This window comes from Peromyscus maniculatus, chromosome 1, assembly GCF_049852395.1.
Source record: "Peromyscus maniculatus bairdii isolate BWxNUB_F1_BW_parent chromosome 1, HU_Pman_BW_mat_3.1, whole genome shotgun sequence".
Classification (NCBI taxonomy): Eukaryota; Metazoa; Chordata; class Mammalia; order Rodentia; family Cricetidae; genus Peromyscus; species Peromyscus maniculatus.
In genome coordinates this window covers 101,762,273-101,783,759 of record NC_134852.1, presented here as the reverse complement: position 1 = coordinate 101,783,759, position 21,487 = coordinate 101,762,273, and the positions used below count along the sequence as shown (strand labels likewise).

The 21,487-nt window shown below is 36.8% G+C and overlaps 1 protein-coding gene across 7 annotated transcripts in view; it reads right to left on the bottom strand.

Annotated features, from left to right (window-relative positions):
• The window catches only part of Dlg2 (discs large MAGUK scaffold protein 2), a 1,859,766-nt gene that overhangs the window by 1,605,470 nt on the left and 232,809 nt on the right, over positions 1 to 21,487 (bottom strand). For 2 of the 7 annotated variants that reach the window (XM_076547147.1, XM_076547143.1), the window contains exon 1: positions 5,297 to 5,453. The exons of the other annotated variants lie outside the window; for them this stretch is intronic. The gene's annotated coding sequence lies outside the window, so the exon portion shown is untranslated. Of the gene's footprint in view, positions 1 to 5,296; positions 5,454 to 21,487 lie in introns of those variants that run through there. 7 annotated transcript variants of the gene reach the window in all.

Below are 21,487 nucleotides of genomic sequence, written 5' to 3'. Positions count from 1 at the left end.
CACCTACTGACAGGACCTGTATCTGTCACCTAACCTCACAAAAGAATACTCAGAGGAAATAACTGAATTCACAACTCAGCCCTGCTCACAACCCATGAGTAAGATCAGAACTGGGGACCAGATCCATAAAGGACCACCCACTAATGAGCCTAACATCAGTTCCTGACATCAAAAATGACAATGCAAGGGTGTGGTAGGCATCTGAGAGCTTGGGTTCGAACACCAGGAGTCAAGACAGGAAGATGAAACCTTTCAGACTCTACACCCATGAGAATTTTTCTTTATTTAAGGCCCAATGTCATTTTGCACAAACCACCTTGCACTCCCGTGTTCATGTTCTCTATCTATCATCTATCTATCATCTATCTATCGCTCCTTTTTCTCCTACTTTCTTTTTGTATTTGCCTTTTAATACACTTTTCTACCAAACTCAGATAGCCTGGAAGCTGGCACTACTTGAGGTTTTCTGATAGCATTTCTTTACCTCTTTTTTTATTCTACCATTATCCAAAACTGTTTTATCTTCATGCCTCATTTACTCTACTGATCCCCTTTTCTATTTACCTTTTCTTTATCAGCACAATATTAATCATGGTTCTAACCCAGATTTGTTTCTTTCCACTCATACCCACAGTAACTAATATGCCCATATACATAGTGCTATTGGTGTTCTTTTACTTCCTAAAATGATCAGTGCTTAAGGGCTGGCTTTTTATTCAACTGTAACTGTATTTTTACAATGAAAATACCCTTTTTTAGTTACATTTTTTAGGGTATACGCTGCCCTTATGGAAGGATTGGAGATTGATTCTGGTCTTCCTAGCACCCGCAAAACAAAGCCTCTATCCAAACACATTCTAGTCCATCTTCAACATTACAAACACTTCCACTGAAAGAATAACAGTTATTTTGTTTAAATCTAAAAGATGAATCCCAGATACACAAGTCCCAGTGGAAGAACACAAGAAACATAAAAAAAAATAAAGCAATGAAAAATGTATAATCCTGCTGTAATGACCTCCAACAAGAGTTAAGATGAACTCTCAAGCAGGAAATTCAGAAGGACTATAAGTATATTCAAAGAAATCAAGAGCACATGAACTCCTGAATGAATTCCAAGAGAATTCAAACAACTGAACGAAATAGTGAAGTCATTGCAAGACACGAGAGTGGAATTCAATAAATACACAGACATACTGAAGAAGGTAGCAAACTGCAATACTGGAAATAAAAGCTTCCCTGAGATAAATAAAAACTCTGTGGACAGCCTCAAGAGATGTGGATCAAAGGGAGGAGAGAACATCGGTATTACAGATAAATAAAAGAACTGGAACATTTGGGCAATGAAAGACAATAGTAAGATATGAACAGAACATTCAATATCTATAGAATACTGTGAAAAAGCCAAATCCATGATTCATAGGCATAGAAGAATTCCATGCCAAAAGCACAGAAATTATTTTTAATAAAGTCATAGCAGACAATTTTCCAAATCTACAAAAAGGGATGACAATTCAAGTACATGAGGCATATAGAACACTCAAAAGGCAAGATCAAAGAAACTCCCCTGATCACATCATAGTGAAAACACTGAATAGACAAAACAAATAAAGTATCCTCAAAGCTGAGAGAAACAATAAATCATACATAAAAGCAGGTCCATGAGATTAGCAGCAAACTTTATAGCAGAAACTGTGAAAGCCAGGATTACAAAAAAAGACATATATCATGTTATAAAATACAACTACAACCCTAGACTACTATACCCAACAAAACTACCTGTTGTACATCTCCCATAGGGCCGTTTTACCACTACTTCGTATTATCCAAAAAATCCCAAGTCAACATGCCATTAATCATTGTGCATCAATATTAATGAAGCATTATTCATAGTAGACATTTTATGGAATAAGCCAGTATGTCCAACAGATGAACAGTGGATAACAAAAATTTGGTATATGTATACAACAGAATATATTCAGCCATAAAGCATTAAGTTATGAGTCTTGCATCTTGTAGGAAATTGGATGCAACAGCGGCAAATTAAATCAGTCTCAGAAAGACAGTATCATATTCTCTCTCATTTGTGGTTCCTAGATTTTATATAGCCCCATAAAATCATACATATATCATATAAAAATAGAAGTTAAATTATCTAAAGAAACAAAATATACCATTGTAAATGGGACTGATAAAAAAGGTAAAAGCAGGGGGATATGTTCAATATACAATATCTTCTAACATGACAATACCTTTAGGTAGCATTTATGTAATACACTACCATGTACAGTAAATATATAAAATGAAACCAGATACATATATCAGATTCTAGCTTTTTATTATACCTCAAAATATAATATATTAATAATATTCAAAAGAAAAATATTTAGTAAACTAAAAAATTTTTAGTGTGATTATCCTTATTTCATTAAAATCACATGGGAAAGAATCTTTATCAAGATGTAAAATATCTATAATATCTTGATAAATTAAAACAGACCACACTGCAGTATGGTAGTACCTATCTGTATTGTATAGCAATTTCCTCAGAACTAAAATACTCTCTCCAGGAGGAATTACAAAGACTCATGAGACTTGGGAAGAAGACAACACATAAGTCTCAAAAAGTTTCTGAAACTGACAAGTTCCAACAGGCTCCTTCCCAAGGTTATGAATGCTTTAAACAGCTGCTGTGGAGAATGGTCTCTCTGACCTACCCTATGAAAGTGACTGTAAATCATGCCAGCAGCTCCAGGGTTGGACCTTGTACAGCTGCTCTCACCCAAGCTGCAGTGGGGCTCTCAGTGACACAGCTGCCTTTGAGTCATCATGTTACATGCTCCCACAAGCAACCCTAGTGAACTCACTAGTTTGCCGAGTTGAACTCTGGTAGGAATGTGACTTTGCTCTATCACTGGCTCTCTATATATTGAGTGTTTTTTCCTGTCTCCTAGGAATGATTCATATTAAAATCTACAATCCCAGCACAGGAAGTCGTGTAGTATAAGAACCCTGAGCTTGAGACCAACCTGGGTCATAGAGCAAGACCCTGTCTCAAAATAAAAGCTGACAAATTTACCATGGAAACACTCTCCAGAAGTCTGAGCTTTTACTTTTATAATTATGAATTATATCACTTGCTTTTTTACTTTTTTAAATTTAGGTACATTTTTGTTTACTTTATCTTCTATATTAATCATTTGAAACATATGGAACTTGTCAGAAAAGTTACAAATAATGAAATAGAAAATATCTCTAACTCTAGATCAGCACTGATAGTTTGCTCAGAAGTCATCCTACATACATGTTATCATCTCTATTTATCATAATCATAATTATTTTATGCTATTGAAGAATCAAAACCATTATGATATTAAATTAAAATCACAAAAGCAGTTATTATTTTGCTTTATAAGTCAGCCACCTTAATGATTAAATGTCTCAAAGAACATTTATCATACTGCAGTGCTTAAAATAAAATTGCCAACATATCCATTTGTTGACTTATAATTAAAAAGATTCCTCTTAACTCCACTGATGTCACACTGTAACAGACACTTAAGTATCTAATGTGTAGCAGTGTTTAAATTATAATTTGTTAGTTACAGTGAATATTTATATAGAGTGGATATCACACATGTACACAAATGCACATATAGATATCCATACTTACATTCACACATGTAAGGATTATGTGTTGTTTTCTATTCTGTATTAGAGAATTTTCCACATTTATTAAAATACTTTAGACATGTGTAACAACAATTAAAGAAAAGGAGGCTAGAGATCATGAATCTGAAGGATCAAGACCAAGATCATCAAGAGGGGTAGAATGCATGGGAGGAGTTGGAGAGATGAGTGAGAAAGGGGGAAAATTGAATAATTATATTTTAATTTCAAATGGTATTTCTTATTTCTTAAAATAACAAAAATACTTTAGTCACTTAAATTAATTTTACTTAATTCCAAATATTTAATTTTCAAATAACTCAGACAAATTTAAAAGTTATTATTCCTTTATAGGCACTTCAAATCTGCCACTCAGCTATTTGGTTACATCTTTCATAATCGTGTGCTCTGATGAGGCAAGCAATCTAAATTAATAGAATCTTAAGTACATCTGAAGAGTAATATCAAATACTTAGGATGCAGACATAAGTGTTATCTTTCTAAATATATAAAAGGGCTCTAATTACCATCATATAGTGCTTGCAATGGAAAATTAATTTTAAAATAATATTTGTTCATCAGTGGAAGAGGGAGAAAAAGTAGAGAGAGAAAAAAAGTGCAGTGGTTAGTTGAAAAAGAAAGAAAATATACTCCAAATAAGTATGTAACCTGGAGAGCTAGCCAGACTGCCATTGCCTTTAACAAGTCCTTGGTACATTCTTTAAACTAGTAGCAAGAGTTAAAGACATGAAATCTCAGGAATATTACCAGATCTTTAGTTTACAAAGAAGGAGATAACTAGAAGGTAGCTTATATTTCTGGGCATAAATAAGAAAATCTGAAGTCTTTAAAACAGGTCTGACCTATCACTGCCATCAATTCTTTGCAATAGGTAAAAGGTAATCAGAAAAAAAAATGTGTTCAGATAAGAAATCTAATATGAAATGATTATAACAAACTGAGCTAAAATTTTTCAGAGGATCAAATAAACTAAAAACTATATAATAACAAATCATTTAGGCTGAAAAGCCTCTGTAAATATACACATAAAAGACAACAAAACAGCAGAAAAATTAACAACTTGTATCATTGCAAGACAAAGATGAGTGCACACTCTACAGAGAAAGAACAATTTTCTTATATCTAATGACATAGCAAACTGGAAACACAAACTCATCACTGCTCTGAAAGTAGCCACAGGGACAAATCATATTCCACTTAATGACAATGCAAATGTGTGTATCCATCCAAAGACTGGTGACACTTGGTCAAATGAAATTGTTTCAAATCCTGGGTCTAAGCTTTTAACCATGCTACCTGATATTATCATCTTCAAAGTTCCAGATGGAGAATTAACCAATAAAATTACAAAAACAAAAAATGCAAAAAAAAAACAAGTAACATAATGGTTTAAGTGGTAAATCCACGTGAACTTCCTCCCATGTTACTTCTATAGGCACATTCAAGGCAATTCTTGAGCTATTGAAACAATGAGTACACTGAAGTCAGGAACTATTTTGTACCCACTCACATGGCTACTATACTGAACACAATATGTGATTAAACAGGTCCACAGGTATGTTCTTTAAAATAGTTACAGTGAAGGAATACCCCAATGAGCACTGACTAAGGGGTCTGGGGTTGATCATCTGGTTTTTTCTGCTGTCATTAGTCATGATGCCAATTGCCCAGTCTGAATCTTAATTCTATCACCAGTTGTGTAACTTCTGCCAAGTTATTATTCTTTGCCTCAGATTCCTTATTATTTGAAGGGGGCAATGACAGAATTCCCTTGGTGAAGAGCTGTGAGGATTACATAAGAGGGTAATTGTAATGTCATTGTTAAACTTCGCTCTATCTAAGCAGGCCCTCAGGTGCATTGCTCTTTACCTTACGTTCCACATGATTGGAACAACTGTAAACTGATTTCCATATCGTGACTTTGAATCAACACTTTGGGGCAGAAAACACATGACTACCATATGAGGCTATTATTAAATAATCATTCCTTTGGTTGGATCTATTTTCCTCCCTTATCACTTCAACTCTTTTGTTCTTGATCTGTTTTCGGAGGATCTTCTTCTACATAAAAACTGAAACACTCAAACGTTCACTGCCACTCCTTTTTGGCTTGTTTATCTTTAATTTAAATTCTAAGTACATATAAATGTACATAGGGAAATGCATAATCAGTCATTGATTTGCTCATCCATCCATTAAACCACATCTGTTAAGCTTCTACAGTGTGTAGACACTGTCAGATTAGCAAAATCAGAGATAAAGTAGAATATAATCCTTCCCCACACTCAACTTTTATAAAGGAGATGAGCATGTTTGGTATCTCTTGGTCTTTCTATTCTGGTCACCTTCCTTTGAATGTCCTCTATATTAATTATATAAATCCTAAGTATCTAAAAATGAGCAGAACATCTGACCACCACAAAGGACAGCAAACCCACCACTCTTTCATTTATCCATAGTGTGTTGGAGTCACATGTAGGAAGAGGTATTTCTCAATCCCAGATACATTCCCTCTCTACCTCAGAAGCCACAGCAAGGGTGGGATACAAAGGTTAAGAGCTGCTGGATCCAATTTCTGGATGGTCTTTTATTAACAGTATTTCTTAAGATTTTCCTTTTGTAGAGGGCACAGGCATCCATGACCCAATAACTCTTACATGCCTGCAAAGCTAATGTGACATGGATGAAACAAATCCTGCAGCCAACTCAAAATGTACCTGACCCACCCCACACCCAACCCCCATCCCCCTTGGATTATTGTTTTTGTGGCAGCTTCTGAGTATCTGTATGGCTGAGCCTGGGAATATTCCCTTAAGTGGCCTCCCTTAAGTTCAAGCACAGTGTTCAAAAAGCCTCATTACATTCAATTGCTCTTTTTTTTAATTTAAAGTATTGTCTAATCAAATTAATTTCCATCTTTATGCACTGAAGCCTTTGGTGGGTGGGGTCTTGCCCTCAAGGCACCATTTCTATTGTTCCAGTAGGAAATATTCTGGTTCTTCTTTAATTATACTAGCCTCTTTCGCAATCATGACTGCCATGTCATACCTGTTTTGTCTACAGTTTTAAGTTTTAAGTGAGCTTATGCTCCTTTCCTCAACAAATTCCACATTTTCATGTCTTTCTCCTCCAACTTTTTGTTCATTATAAATCTGGCTAAAGGCAGTGAGTAAAGAACTTAATATGGTGCTATTAGGAATTGGGGTCTTTGGGAGATAATTAAGTGTAGACACTCTTGAATCAACAAATTCTCTTCACCAAGGGCCCCAAAATGTTCTATCTTATCTCAGATCTCCAGCCTCTAGAACTTTGATAAGTAACCCCTTTTGTTGCCATTGTTTTTAAACTACCCACTCCACAGTTAAAATTAGTGCAACCCAAGTGAACCAACACCCATGTGAAATTCAGAGGCTTAGCCATATGCCTGTCTTTTGTCCAAATTGTTACTTCCTTGAAAGCATGGTTCTAGCATCATTCATCTCTATACTCACACTCAACACATACACAACAACCATCAGAGGCACTGGCAGACAACAATTAACACAGGATGCATATGGAATATGTGTTAGGACATAATCTGACACATAAAACCAAAGTTCAAGTTAAAAAATTACCTACCTAAATCATATAAAAGATAATTTTTCACAACCATCAGTTATCTATACCAAGTGGTCAGCCCTGAATACACACAGGTGAATACAGACTGAGTAGGTTATATTTAGAAATATATATGTATATACATATATGCATGTAACAACAAGTAATGAAAAAGGGTGTGAATTTGAAAGATAGAAAGGGGGTATATGGGGGGCCTTGGAGGGAAGAAAGGAAAGGAAAAAATAATTATGTTATAATCTGCTAAATAAAAAGTAAATAAAAGAGGCATGTTTTCACATATTAACATATTAAAATATTTAAAATATAAATTATATATTTCTAAAATATATAGGATCAATTCTTCTTAAGAAAATCACACAACACTTAAACTACTTTTTAAAACTATGTACTTATTGGGGAGGCAGCACATGCCACAGCTTGTGTGAGAGTCCTAAGATAACTTGCAGAAGTCAGTTCTCTCTTCCCATTATATGGGTTCAGAGACAGAACTCGGACTGCTAGGTTTTACTCACTTGGCCATTTTCAGCCTCTTAAACTACTCTGAACAGTAATTACTTCCATATTCTATAAAAGAACAATTGTTTTAGACAGTTTGCCCCATGCTGCATGGTCTCAAACTGTGGTGCATTTTGGGTGTTTGTGTGTGCATGTGTGTGTGAATACGTGTGTGGTTTTGTGTGTGTGTGTGTGTGTGTGTGTGTGTGTGTGTGTGTGTGCGCACGCGCACACATGTTCTACTACATGTTCTACTAGGAAGTTATCAGAGTTCATTCTTCAGACTATGAATGTGTCTGCCAATAGCAATCACTCCCTGTATGTAATACCCTTTATTTGTTGAGAATTTATGAACAAACACTGTGCTGAACATTTTATTTATATTATTCTATTTGACCCTGACAAATTTCTGAAAGTATAGAATTGGTTCTGGCTCCTTGGGGCTCTTTTCTTGTTTTTATTGACATGTTCCTCATAAGTAAACCTTAAGAGTTTGTTCTTTATGTTTGGGCTATAAGTAAATTAAATTATCATCTCCTCCTCAGAAAACTCTGTCCCAGGGATTTTGTTTCAGACTGCATGATGACAATAAGGATACATATCTCACTTAGTTTTGAAAACAACACATAATTGGGATTGACACTCTGATATCTATATTAGATAAAGGCTTTGTAAGAAAGGTTGAGAAAAGAACAAAGAAAGAAATTTTTAAAACTAGAAAATCAGGTCTATCTGCCCTGGATTTCAGAACTACAACTAGTTGGCAGAATTTTGAGAAATTATATGTTTTATTTCATCTTAGACAGAACTGCAACAACTAGAATATTACCATTATGGAAATAATAAACTGTACTATACTACTAAAAGAGCCAGACACTAATCATATGGCTACTACCTTGTTAATAGTTCCAGCCAAGTATTTAATTAAATCTAGATCTTATCCAGATCCTTCAGCTTATAAGCCCACTCTGTATTTGTTGAAATTATTAGTATTTGCATCTTGTTATCTACTCTTTCCATTTTCCCCTTAGCCTAGTGGGCTTCACCTTGAACCTATCCCACAGACTTTCTCTACCTCTGAGTCTAAGTGAGTATGTCTAGCCTTTGACCTAACATGCAAATAACATTCATCTAGCCTGATCACATCCTTTGTAAAGGTCAAAAGACTCCGGATGAAGATGGGTGAGGATCAGATAAATGCTACAATACATTCTGCATTGGATAAGTCCTTGGATTCTTAGATCAGTCACATTTCTCAAAATTCTTGACATTTCATGATAGCCCTCAAAGCAAATGCATGCTGATCATACATTCTGGAGGAAGAGAAAACTGAGTTTGAATTCATTGCCTTCTATTACATTGTGAAAGATAGTAAGTAATAGAATGACCTTCATGGGATTATTGAAAAAAAAAAGAGATCAGTGTATAGGACTTGTCATACAGTTAAAATGTTTAATAAATGTTAACTGCTTATAACAGTATTAATGTTAGGCCAGTAGCAAGTGTGATAGTAATAATTTAATCACAAGGAAGAGGGAGAATTAATGAAAATCTGATCTTGTTCTATTTTGACTTATGAACTGAGTCCAAGAACACAATCTACCATTTGCACAGTATATGTGGCATTGAGAAAATTATGTAAAATCTCTGCACTTTAGCATATTAATCTATAAAATAACAATAATAACTTAATGACTGCTATGATAATTAAGTGAGAATGCATGTTAAGTGTTCAGACACATCCTAAAATATAAGAATCTCATTAGGGTGAGCTATTATCAAATATGTTAGTACTTAAATTGGTCAGGGTTCTCCAGAAAAACAAAACTAACATGATATATGAAAACAATGATTGACCAATCAATGGATTGATGGCAAGATGGGTTAATTGATGAATGTATTGGTTGGGTGGATGGGTGGATAGATGGATATTAGGGAATTGGCTCTTGTAGTTGTTGAAACTAACAAGTCAAAATCTGTAGAACAAGTTGACAGTCTGAAAAATGTATTGGAATGACACTTAATTCTTAAGCAGAATTTATTCCCTGGACAACTGGTTTTGTTCTTAAGGGTTTCATCTAATCCCCTGATGCCTGTGCACACATGAAATAACAGCTTTCAGTTAAAGATGTCTAATTATAAATGTTATTTAACATAACTTCACTGCAACACCTTGCTTATCTACTTAAATAACAGGGAAGATACACTCTAGCCAAGGTTGCACAAAAGACTATCATAGTACTCTGAAGACATCACATGGAATTGACTTATATTATTGACTAGCTTTAAGCAACTCAATTAGACATTAACTAATCATATTTATTTAGATTTATGGCTCACTCTGAGATATACTATATGAAAGAAAACAGATTTTTCTGCTATTGATATATCTGATATTATAAAAATTGATATATTTTTAATTAGGCTGTGGAGGATAACCACAACAGACTTCAAAATAAAACAAATTTCTCTTAAGTAAATAAGATATGGTCATTCATATGCTACGTCATAATCTTGTGTTAGTTATTGTCAATCTTAGCTACATACCTACGTATTAATCATAGTCACAAACATGCATTATCTGTGAAAATTCATAAAATATTTAGGTAATAGTACATTAAGGTGAATTCCCAAGCCCCCAAGCCCTAGAATTACTTGAATTCAGTTCTTGGACAATATTATCAGTTACATAATTAGGTATGTGAAGTTTTCAGAAAATTCTCAATTCTAATTATCCTGTCTTATTTCTACATGTTTATATAATTTTAGAGAACACAATACTACAACCCATTTACTGAGCTGTTACTACACACCAATGGAACAGTTTCTCTCCATTGCTAATTTGACTAGATTTAGAATAATTGCAAGCTTGGTCCAGCCTTGCCACCATGTTTCCTCTTCCAGGAATGACTATCCACAAACTGTGAGCCACAATAATACTTCCCTTAAGTTACTTTTGCCATTAGCTTTGTCACAGCACAGGAAAAAATGCCCAGTGCATCAGGATCTGGATTAGTGCCGGGGGTACAAAGTGTACATGCAGTGTACATGCAGCACTCCACAGTGCTGTTGGGCAGTTATGGCCTGCTCATGGTAACTGTTTTGCAGTATGAAGAGTGACGCGCTCATTGATGGGAAGATCATGTGTGTATTCCAAATGAAAATAGCATAATTTTAAATAAGAATACCATATCTTTTTTTGAGGTATTCATATAAAGCCTCAGTGGGCTCTGAGACGACTTCCTGAAACATCTGGAAGGTTCTACAGGCAATATTTTATCAAGCCTGTAAAGTGGGGATATGTTACAACATTCTACTTATCAAATTATTGATAGTTCCAGCTACTAAACAAGTATTATCCCCTTCACTATAATATTCTCAAAGCTAGATTGACTTATATGGAATCAGCTCCTTTCTATCTGGGGAAAAAACTCTAAGCAGTGTGAATCTTTATCTTTTTTTTTATTTTTGCAGACTATTCTTTCTGTTAACTAAGAAATATAATTGAAGAATTGAAAAATACAAAAACATAATTTTAAAAAATTAAATTGTTACAGTGAGTAAAAAATCAACACAAAAATCTGCAACATGACTGACCTTCACTGCAACTTACTCATGATCTTGACTGCCAATGGCCTAGTCTTGAAAAGACTATGGTATCTCTGACTCTGAGAGGAGTGCAGTCTGCTGATACACTTCTATACACAAGGAAGGATGGAGAACCACATCACATCACTTTATCTCTAAGTTTTCCCATATTCTACCACTCAGATACTATATATGACAAAGCAAGCTGTGTGTGGACCAAGATGATTCATTTCTATACATTTAACGAATTGCTTTAGAATCTTACATGGAATTAACTATCTTTGCTTTGGATCAACCAGGATATCTTAAGGCATGTTTACAGAACAGTATGTACACACTATACTTTAGCAAAACAGCATATTATTTTCTGGCATAGTGAAAAATAGCCAGTCATCCATTCCATAAATATTCACTGAATGCTTACTGCCTGAAGCCCACTGTGGCTCTATGACTAAATATGATACTTGCTGTCAAGTCTCTCATCACTAAGCAGGTAAAATACTTGGGCATCTTGTTTCCATGCAGTGTGATGAACACTGCAACAGATGCCCTGAATAGCCCAGAGAAAAGAATTTGTCTACTTATGATCAAGAAAATTGTTGGTTGATAAATAGGACTTTAAAAGATCAGCTAAAATATGTTAAGGAGATAAAGCAATGCTCAGTAATCATCGAGGATTCATCAGTAATTTTTATATGTTGCTAAAGGTTATTAACTTGAAAGGTTCTGTTGTGAAAGCAAGGTAGAAGCCTGTTACTAAATCTTTATAACATATCTATTACTATGTGTGGTAGGACATGACTAATCCAAGCATTAAAAAGACTGACGCAGAATGATCACAAGTCAAGGTCAGCCTAGTCTACACAGTGATACCCATGAAATGGTAGGATACATAAAGACATCCTCTTTCAAAACAAAATTTTTAAATTCAAATAATGGTCTATGGATCTGGAGAGATAGATCAGCAGTTAAGAGCACATATTAGTCTTATAGAAGACCCAATTTTGTTTCCAGCATCCACATCAGGCAACTTACAACTACCTGGAACTTCAGTTTCAGGGGATTTTACACCCTCCTCTGGACATCGTGGACATGGACACACACATGCACATGTGCACACACACAACTATACATACTGAAAATATTTAATTAAAACATAACATTCTATGAAAGCCTCTTAATGAAAATATAGATGAAATTGAACAGAGGTATTTCAAAGTTATTAACACTAGTGGTGTTTTATACTTAAATGTGTTTGTCCCATCTCAATCAGAAGTCAGTTGATATATCCTCTCATATTTACAGTTGAGTATGAACATAATCTACTTTTGTTACACTTGAATGATATTAAGTAGAAAATGAAAGCATTCTTTCCATTTTTGAGGACTGTATTGAAAATCTAGCTTGAGCACTCCAGCAGAGAGTCTTCCTATAAATTACACACAGTAAATGCTGAGCCATCCTCAGACGCAGAGAGGTTAAGTATATCTTGGATAAGGACTCACAGGCTTCCTAGGTCATCTTAAAATAAGGATTGTCCTTTATTTTACAAGTTAGTTTGAGTTATTTTCTAAATTTCAGATAATTTTATTTTTTATATAAATCTCTAGTATCCTTGAGAAATTACACTTCATAGAGGAAAAGCTCACCATTCATTATCCTCAAGAAAAGAAATATAGCTCTCCAGGTATCTTATTGAATATTTCCTGGTTTGACAGCCTCCTAATTAATCTCCCTGCCAACAGTATATATCTGTGGTCTATTGTGCATGATGTTGGCATCTTGGAATTCCTCAGCAAAGTAGATTATACTACATTCTTGCATTAAATCCTTCTGTGGCTCACAACCCCCTAAAGAAATGAAATTTTCTGTTACATGAATACAATCACCTATTTGTCTGAGTTTGGCTCTCCAATAGTTACACAAATCCTTTCCTACATCTTTTGGGGAAGGTATGAAACATCAGGCTCGTGTCTATTTGTGTTTGATACATCACAGTTTACTATGTATCTTGATCCAATCCTTTGACATTTTTAAGGTTTAGTTTCACCTTCTATAAACTAGTAATGTTTATGTATTCATACAAATTTTACTTAAAATAGAAAGAGTAACCAATAAATATCCACCTAGCTGGACCACGCTAGATAGTCCAAAATAATATATGAAAAGTAACTAATCAAGTCTTCCTTTATAAATGAGGAGGTTTGATTAGTATCCTGCCTTTGCTCACATATTTTCCTCTACCTGAAATTCCTGGTTTTCCAATTCTAAGTCTTAATTATTCCAAAAAATCTTAGTTCTAAAATTACCTAGTGCAATTGAAAAAGTATTGTGCGGTGATGTATTGTGTCCCTCAATAGACTGTGTCTTCCAATAAAATAAAACTTGCCTGGAGATCAAAAGAAAAAGCCAGCCACTATATAGAAGTCAGGCAATGGTAGCACACACCTTTAATACTATCATTTGGCAGGCAGGGATCTGTCTGGATCTCTGTGAGTTCAAGGCCACACTGGGAACATAGCCAGGCATGGTGGCACATGCCTTAAATTCCAACACTAGTTATCCATGGAGGTATGGAGTTCTGTACAGACAAACAGAAAGTGAGAGCTGGGTAGAAAGAGGAAGTAATGTAGCTGGACAGAGAGAAAATCAAATGGCAGAACAGCAAGGCATATAGGCATGGGTAGACAGGAAGTAGCTCATCTTTGGAAGCTGTGGAATTGATGAGGTGAGGTTAGCTGTGACTTTCCCTATTTCCCTGATCTCTCAGGTTTTCACCCCTATATCTGGCTCCATGTTTTTTTATTTAACAAGACCACTTAGAAATTCATCTACATTATTGGCTTGGTGTCAGATCAGATTCCTTACTGCCGATTTGTAATAAATTAACCTGGAGAAGTTACAGTTCACAGTACCCTCTTTTCTTACATAGACAGTGTCAGCAAGTCTACGTGGCTAACTGGCTATTATGAGGTCTAAGAAAACAAGTCAAAACATCGAACTATAAAATTGCATAGACACATGAGTTTGCTATCTCTACAAAATGAGGCACCCAGGCAGTGGGACCTGGACCTGTCCTTAGTGCATGAGCTGGCTGTTTGGAGCCTGGGTCCTATGAAGAGACACTTTGCTCAGCCTGGGAGGAGGGGACTGGACCTTCCTTGACTGAATCTAACAGGTTGAGCTGAATCCCCAGGGGAGTCCTTGTCCTGGAGGAGATGGGAATGGGGGATGGGCTGGGGAGAGGGTGGGGGTGGGAGGAGAGAGGACAGGGGAATCCGTGGCTGATATGTAAAATTAAATTAAATTATAAAATAAAAAAATTTAAAAAGGACCACAAAAAAACCCAATAAGGTTAAGAGTATTAATTGACCTTACTTGTGTCACTGTTAGCAAAATCATCAAGAAAACAGCTAGGATCTAAACCATGTACTCCAAGACTGAAGGCACAAAGAGTCAAGAAGGGTCTGCATTGAAGAGAGCTGGATGGAACTGATACTAGGAAAGATATTTCTAGGACCCACTTCTGCATAGCAACCAGTGAATGCAGAGATGAAGAGCAGCTTACGGAAGATACAGACAGATGAATTATACAAAGTGCTAAGTGATAAGGGGAGGGGAAAAAGAGAGGAAGAACAGAGAAAAGAAGGGGGCTGGGGAAGGGAACCAAAGGGAAGACAGTTGCATTATTCTCATGAGGGCTATTTTCTCTATCTCTTGTTAGGTGGGTACAATAGAATTTTTACTAGCAATGAAAGCACAGGTTTGAAAATATTCACTGTGCATTTATATTTCCCTCTCCCTGTGCCCCTTCTCACTACTCCCTAATTGTCCGAATTTCAAATTGTCAGCATTTAGTCACCTGCCATTAGCTAAGTTCCCTCAAATACTATATACAATGTTAAGCAAATAGTTTAGCTTCTCGCCTTTCTTCTCCAACAACCAAAAAGATTGAAAATTGAAGCCTTGGTTTTATTAATGTCAATATGGAGTTCTGGCAAGCTTACTCAATGCTACCAACAGACAGTATATCACCCTCCGGCAGTGTGTATGCTTTTAAAGGGGTTACCCTGCCTCCCTATGTATTCTCCAGCCACACCAAAATATCCATAGCTTCAAAAACCACCAATACACAAATTAGAGGATACCTCTGTACTCTGAGATACACTGATGGAACTTTTTTTATAGAGCTGCATTTTTTAAAATTTATTTAAAAGGTTTTTTCCCATTTTTCATACCAACCACAGTTCCCCCTCCCTCCCCTCATCCCACTCACTCCCCTCCTTCCCCCCACCCCACTCCCCATGGGGAGTCAACAAAGTCTGGCATATCAAGTTGAGGCAGGACCAAGCCCCTTCCTCCGTATCAAGACTGAGCAAGGTATCTTACCATAGGGAATGGACTCCAAAAAGCCAGTTCATGCACTAGGGATAAATCCTGGTCCCACTGCCAGTGCATATACCCAAAGGATGCACATTCATACCACAAGGACATTTGCTCAAGTATGTTCATAGCAGCTTTATTTGTAATAGGCAGAATGTAGAAACAACCTAGATGCCCCTCAACTGAAGAATGGATAAAGAAAATATGGTACATTTACACAATGGAGTATTACTCGGTTGTAAAAATCAATGACATCATGAAATTTGCAGACAAATGAATAAACTAGAAAAAAAAATCATCCTGAGTGAGGTAACCCAGACCCAGAAAGACAAATACAGCATGTACTCACTCATAGGTGGATATTAGACCTAAAGCAAAGGATAACCAGACTACAACCCACAACCCCAGAGAAGCTAGGTAACAGTGAGGACCCTAAGAGAGACATGCTCATGGGACTTTCACATTCAGATAATTTTTCTTTGCAAAATGCTGTCTCACTTATCAGATTCTAATTCCCAAAGAGGAGTGACAAATTGGGGGGAGGGTATCAATTACATTCTGATATGATGTAGTTTTACAGAATTCTTTTCTCCAAGCTTTTTAAATTATTTATAAGTTTTCATTTGCTTCACCAGAACATATCATTTTATTTCTATTTACTGACGAAGACAGTGATAGCTTTGACGATGAGAAAGCCCTTTCCAAAAGATCACAATCGATACAGGAGCCATTGTGGGGTGTTTACCAGCTTCAGGGGCTGTGCTAGGACCCCACATGGCTTGTAATTTACAGATCCGTCTCATCAGCCTCATAGGTAGATACTTTTATTATTATTTTGGCACTTTACAAGTAAGAGACTTGAAGTTCAGAGATTAAATAATTTATCCTTGGCCACATAACTGGCAAAAGGCAAAAACCGAAATCCAAACACAAGGCTCCCAGATGACTCTTGATGGCTCTTCTGTGCCAACCTGCCTACTTTATGGTGCCCAAAGTAACACTAAAAGCCAGCTCAGTGGTTGTTCAGCAATATAAAAATACTTTCTTTTACCAAATTAGAATTTCAGAGTTTAGCTCAGCAGCTCAAACTCTGTGGAAGAAAACAAATTTATATATGCATATATATGTATATATGCATGTGTGTGTATTTATATATACATATACACACATATATGTGTATATATATTTAATGCTTTAAACATATATATTTAAAGCATAAAAACTGAAAGTGAGATTTGCATGAAACTAACCTAATTTGCATGAAATTAGGGTCTGAAAATTGGTTAATATAAGGCTAGTAAATCAGAGGGGGTCTTGTGTTCAATGCAGAACAGTATCGATAGAGAAATGAACCATTTTTAGTGCAGAAAAAGCACCCAAATAAGGCCAATCAAAATCAAATCTCGGATTGAATATTTTTCTTAAAATGTTTTAAAATAAAGTGTGTCTTGGTTGTCACCCTTAAATAAGACTGAGTAGTTTGCATCTCCTTTCAAAACACCACCAGCAGCAGCAAACCCAGAACGGCTCTACTCTGACTCTGCTACTGCCCTCTTGTGGTACCAACGGCATATTACAGGATAAAATCTTAAATGAGGAAAAGAGGGTGGGGGTTAGACTTACATTGTCCAAATATCACATAAAGCAGAGTTTAAGAAAGCCACTAGAGTCGCAGGTGAGGTGAGTGGGTTTAGAGTAGGACGTGGGTCTTGTAGATTGCAGGGTCTGATGGGGGAGGGGAGCCTGCCTGCAGTTTTCCAGGCCATCTGGCTACTAAATGTACCTCTCTGTGGGAGGCCTTATCTTCTTGTAGGAGGGAATGGGGGGGGCGGGTATGTTGGGAGGGGGAAGCTGGAGGGGCAGGAGTAGGGAAGAGGGGGATCTTTGATTTGTAAATGAATTTTTTTTAAAAAATTCTTAATGAAAAAATATATTTAAAAAAAACAGAGTTTAAACTGCATAGCTAGAATTTGATGCTGCACATGTTGAGAAAATGAAATGACAGATCTCTTCCCACCAGCAGGTGACACATATTTAAGATCTTTACAGACCAAATTTAAAAAATAAAAGTAAATGGTTTTGTTTTGTTTGGTTTGAAATAAGAAAAATTGAAAATTTTTACTTCCAGTCACTTCAAGATGATGCACTTCTTAAAGGCCATTGGGCTCTGAGAACCCATCTGATTTTGTTTCAAAAGGAAAAGAAATCACCACACATCAGAGACGTCATAGCATCAGAAACAATGGCCCCTTCACTCTGGTTGTTGACCCCAGTACACACTAAACACAAGGAAATGGGAAAAAGTGCATGGACACTGACCTTTTGGGCAGCTAAGAACAAGCCATTCTCATACCCGGAGGCTTCCTATGGCTTCCCAATTATCTGAGTAAAACTCTCCCCGAAGTGTCTAAGGTGGTGCCTTATCCTTCCTCCTTGTCCTGCTCATCTCGACCTCTGCTTTTCTTCCTTTTGATTGCTCATTCAGCTGCATCCAAATAGGTCAACCCTGTTATTTCTTATTTTAATTTATATTTAGTGTGTGTGTGTGTGTGTGTGTGTGTGTGTGTGTGTGTCTGTGTCTGTGTCTGTGTGTGCACGTGTGCGCAAATCAGAGCACATTTTGCAGGAATCAATTCTCTCCTTCCACCATATGAGTTCCTAAGAATGAACTCAGGTCATCACTCAGACAATCAGTCAGGTGATCTGGCTTAAAGGCAAGCACTATTACCTGCTGTGCCATCTTTTTTTATTACTTTAGAGAATTTCATACATGTGTAAGGTGAAATATGATCAACTATTTCCCCCCATCTTCCCCATCAAGCCCCTCCCATCTCCCGAATAATTCCTCCTAAAGTATACAAAGTGTGATCCCATTTTAGTACCTCCTACTGGCTAATCTGTCCACTTGGAACCATGTTTCCTCAGACAAAGCCATGGACATTTTCCTTATTTCCTTCCTTTATTTTAAAGTGTCACATATTCCTACCCTGGCTACCCTATAAGCTCAATATCCTACAATCAGATTTTTGTTTCTAATAAAAATCACCACATATGAATACAGTGCGTATTTTGTTTAATTTCAATAGTTACTTACTAGACTGTAAGGCCAAAGTCTGGGAGGAGATTACTTAGTCAGCAAAGCCTTTGCCTTGCAAACTTAAGGACCTGAGTTGGATTCCCGAGCCCCATGTAAATTTTCTGAGTGTGGTGGCATAAGTTTCTAATCTCACCACAAATGAGACAGAGAGGAGGATCCCTGGGACTTGCTGATCCAGTCTTTCTCGCCTAATTGGTCAGCTTCAGACCAATGGGAGACCCTGCCCAAAGGAGGTGCATAGTTTTCTTGAAGATGATACTGAGGATTGTCCTCTGGCCTCTGTGTGTTCACATTCATCACTCTTACACAGGCACCCATGTGCACATGTGCATACACAGACACAGCTTTTAAAACAATATAAAATGTACAAAGGGAGAAATAAATTTTTGTTCTTTTTTGTCTACATCTAACCTAGTACATAATAGATTCTTAGTAAATATTGCTAAAATAAATAAATGAATGAATCATGTTGTCCACACTAAGAGCTGAGATCTAATGAGCCAGACAGAAGGGAACAGCTTCTGCCAACAAATCTAAGAAAGGGGAACCCAACAATAAAGGTTGACAACTAAAGGAAAGGAGATCCTATGAGGTGGGGGTTAAGGGCACTGTTGCTCAACGGGGATGAAACAGCACTAAATCCTTCTTGCTGTAAGACCTTCTGGCAGCCTGAAGGAGCTCATCATTATGCCTCAACCCTGCTATGGAATAATTCCACCCCCAGAGACCCTAACGTCACCAGAGCCAGCTTCTTTACTGTAGATTATAAAGAACGGAGCAGAAAAGCTAACGTTTCTTATACTCAAGAGTCTTTACACGGATATGTGTGTGTGTGGAGGGAGGGAACAAAAAGGTGGCAGCAGCCTTCTCCATCTCCTTGGGAAGCAGGGAGATGACAAGTCTAAGGTACCAAATAAGGATTTCAGTGAGGTAAGGGAGAAAACTAATTAGAGCAATACAAGATTAATTCTAAGAATTTTTAAATGCCTGACCTAGCTAGCTGCTTTTCTTCACCTAATAGGAGAAAGGGTATGAAGAAACCCTTGTGACAAGAAATAACCCTTTATATTTTGTATAATGAAAACAAAATAAACCAGTCATATCCATACCAAAGTCACTTGAGCCTCTAAGGAAATACTGAAAGATGACCAGCTGTAAAGAGTCCAACCATGACCTTTTCATAAGCGCACAGTCGAAGTGTCTTGGGAGCATTTCAGAGAAAGCTTTTGTTTCTTTTTCTTTAAAAAAGAAAAGGAAAGAAGACAGGGAAGAAAGAAAGGAAGGAAGGAAGGAAGGAAGGGAGGGAGGGAGGGAGGGAGGGAGGGAGGGAGGGAGGGAGGGAGGGAGGGAGGATGACGGCCAATCTCAGAGGAAGGAAGGAAGCTCTCAGGCTGAGAATGGTGGCTCAAAAGTTTGGTCCCAGGACTCAGGAGACAGGGATGTAGGCTCTCTATGAGCTCCAGATCAGCCTGCTCCACATAGTGAGTCCCAGGCCAGCCAAGGCTACACAGTGAGACATTGCCTCAGGAAAAAAAAATAGAAAAATAAGAGAGGGAAGAAAGGTTTGTCACAAAGAGCCAAGAGCTGGGGATTAACACATGTAACACATTTAGGACTGTGTCTACAGCTTAAGTAAAATTATATAGATGATTGCTACTACTAACTACATTTCTAAACTCACTTCTATAATAAGCATTCACTTATACACATATATGTCATGTTAGTATTGAACAAAAATAAATGAGAAGCAGGTCTGTGATCCTAGCCATCTGGAGAAATGAGCAGAAGGATCATGAATTCTATTTTATCCTGAGCATATTCAAGGCCAGTCCAGGGTACACAATGATAGCCAGTGGGCTGGCTAATTTTATGTCAGCTTGACACAGGGTTAAGTCATCTGAAAAGAGAAAACTTCAATTGAGAGAATGCTTTCACAAGATCGAGGTATAAACAAACCTGTAGAGCATTTTCTTAATTAGTTATTGATGTGGGAGGGCCTTGCCCATTGTAGGATGAGCCTCTCTTGGGCAAATGGTACTGGGTTCTATTTTTTTTTAAAGCAGGCTAAGTAAGCCATGTGGAGCAAGCCAGTAAGCAACATCCCTCCAGGGCCTCTGCCTCAGCTCCTGTCTCCAGGTTCCTGCCCTGTTTGAGTTCCTGTCCTGACTTCCTTCAATGATGAACAGTGATATGGAAGTGTAAGCCAAATAAAACCTTTCCTCCACAAGTTGTTTTGGTCATCACATCAATAATAACCCAAACTAAGATATATGGTCTCAAAAAAAGCAATTAAAAACATGTAAATATATTAAAATGCTACCCATATGTACCTGAGTACGACAGAACTAAACACCTGCATCTTTGCCCTCCTACGACCTCCCCTTTGTCAACATTTGCTCCCTAGTCAAACAAAAATAGTTGTCATTCCCCAATCACACACCACATTTAATTATTTCTCTGAACTTAGCAATTACTTTATCTCTGCCTAGATGTATTTATCTTTAATTCTATATCATACATTCATCCTTCAAGGTAATAACAGCAACAGACAAAAAAAATTACTGAGTGTTATGGTGTGGTAAATTCCAGTTATTCACATCATACAGATGATCTCAC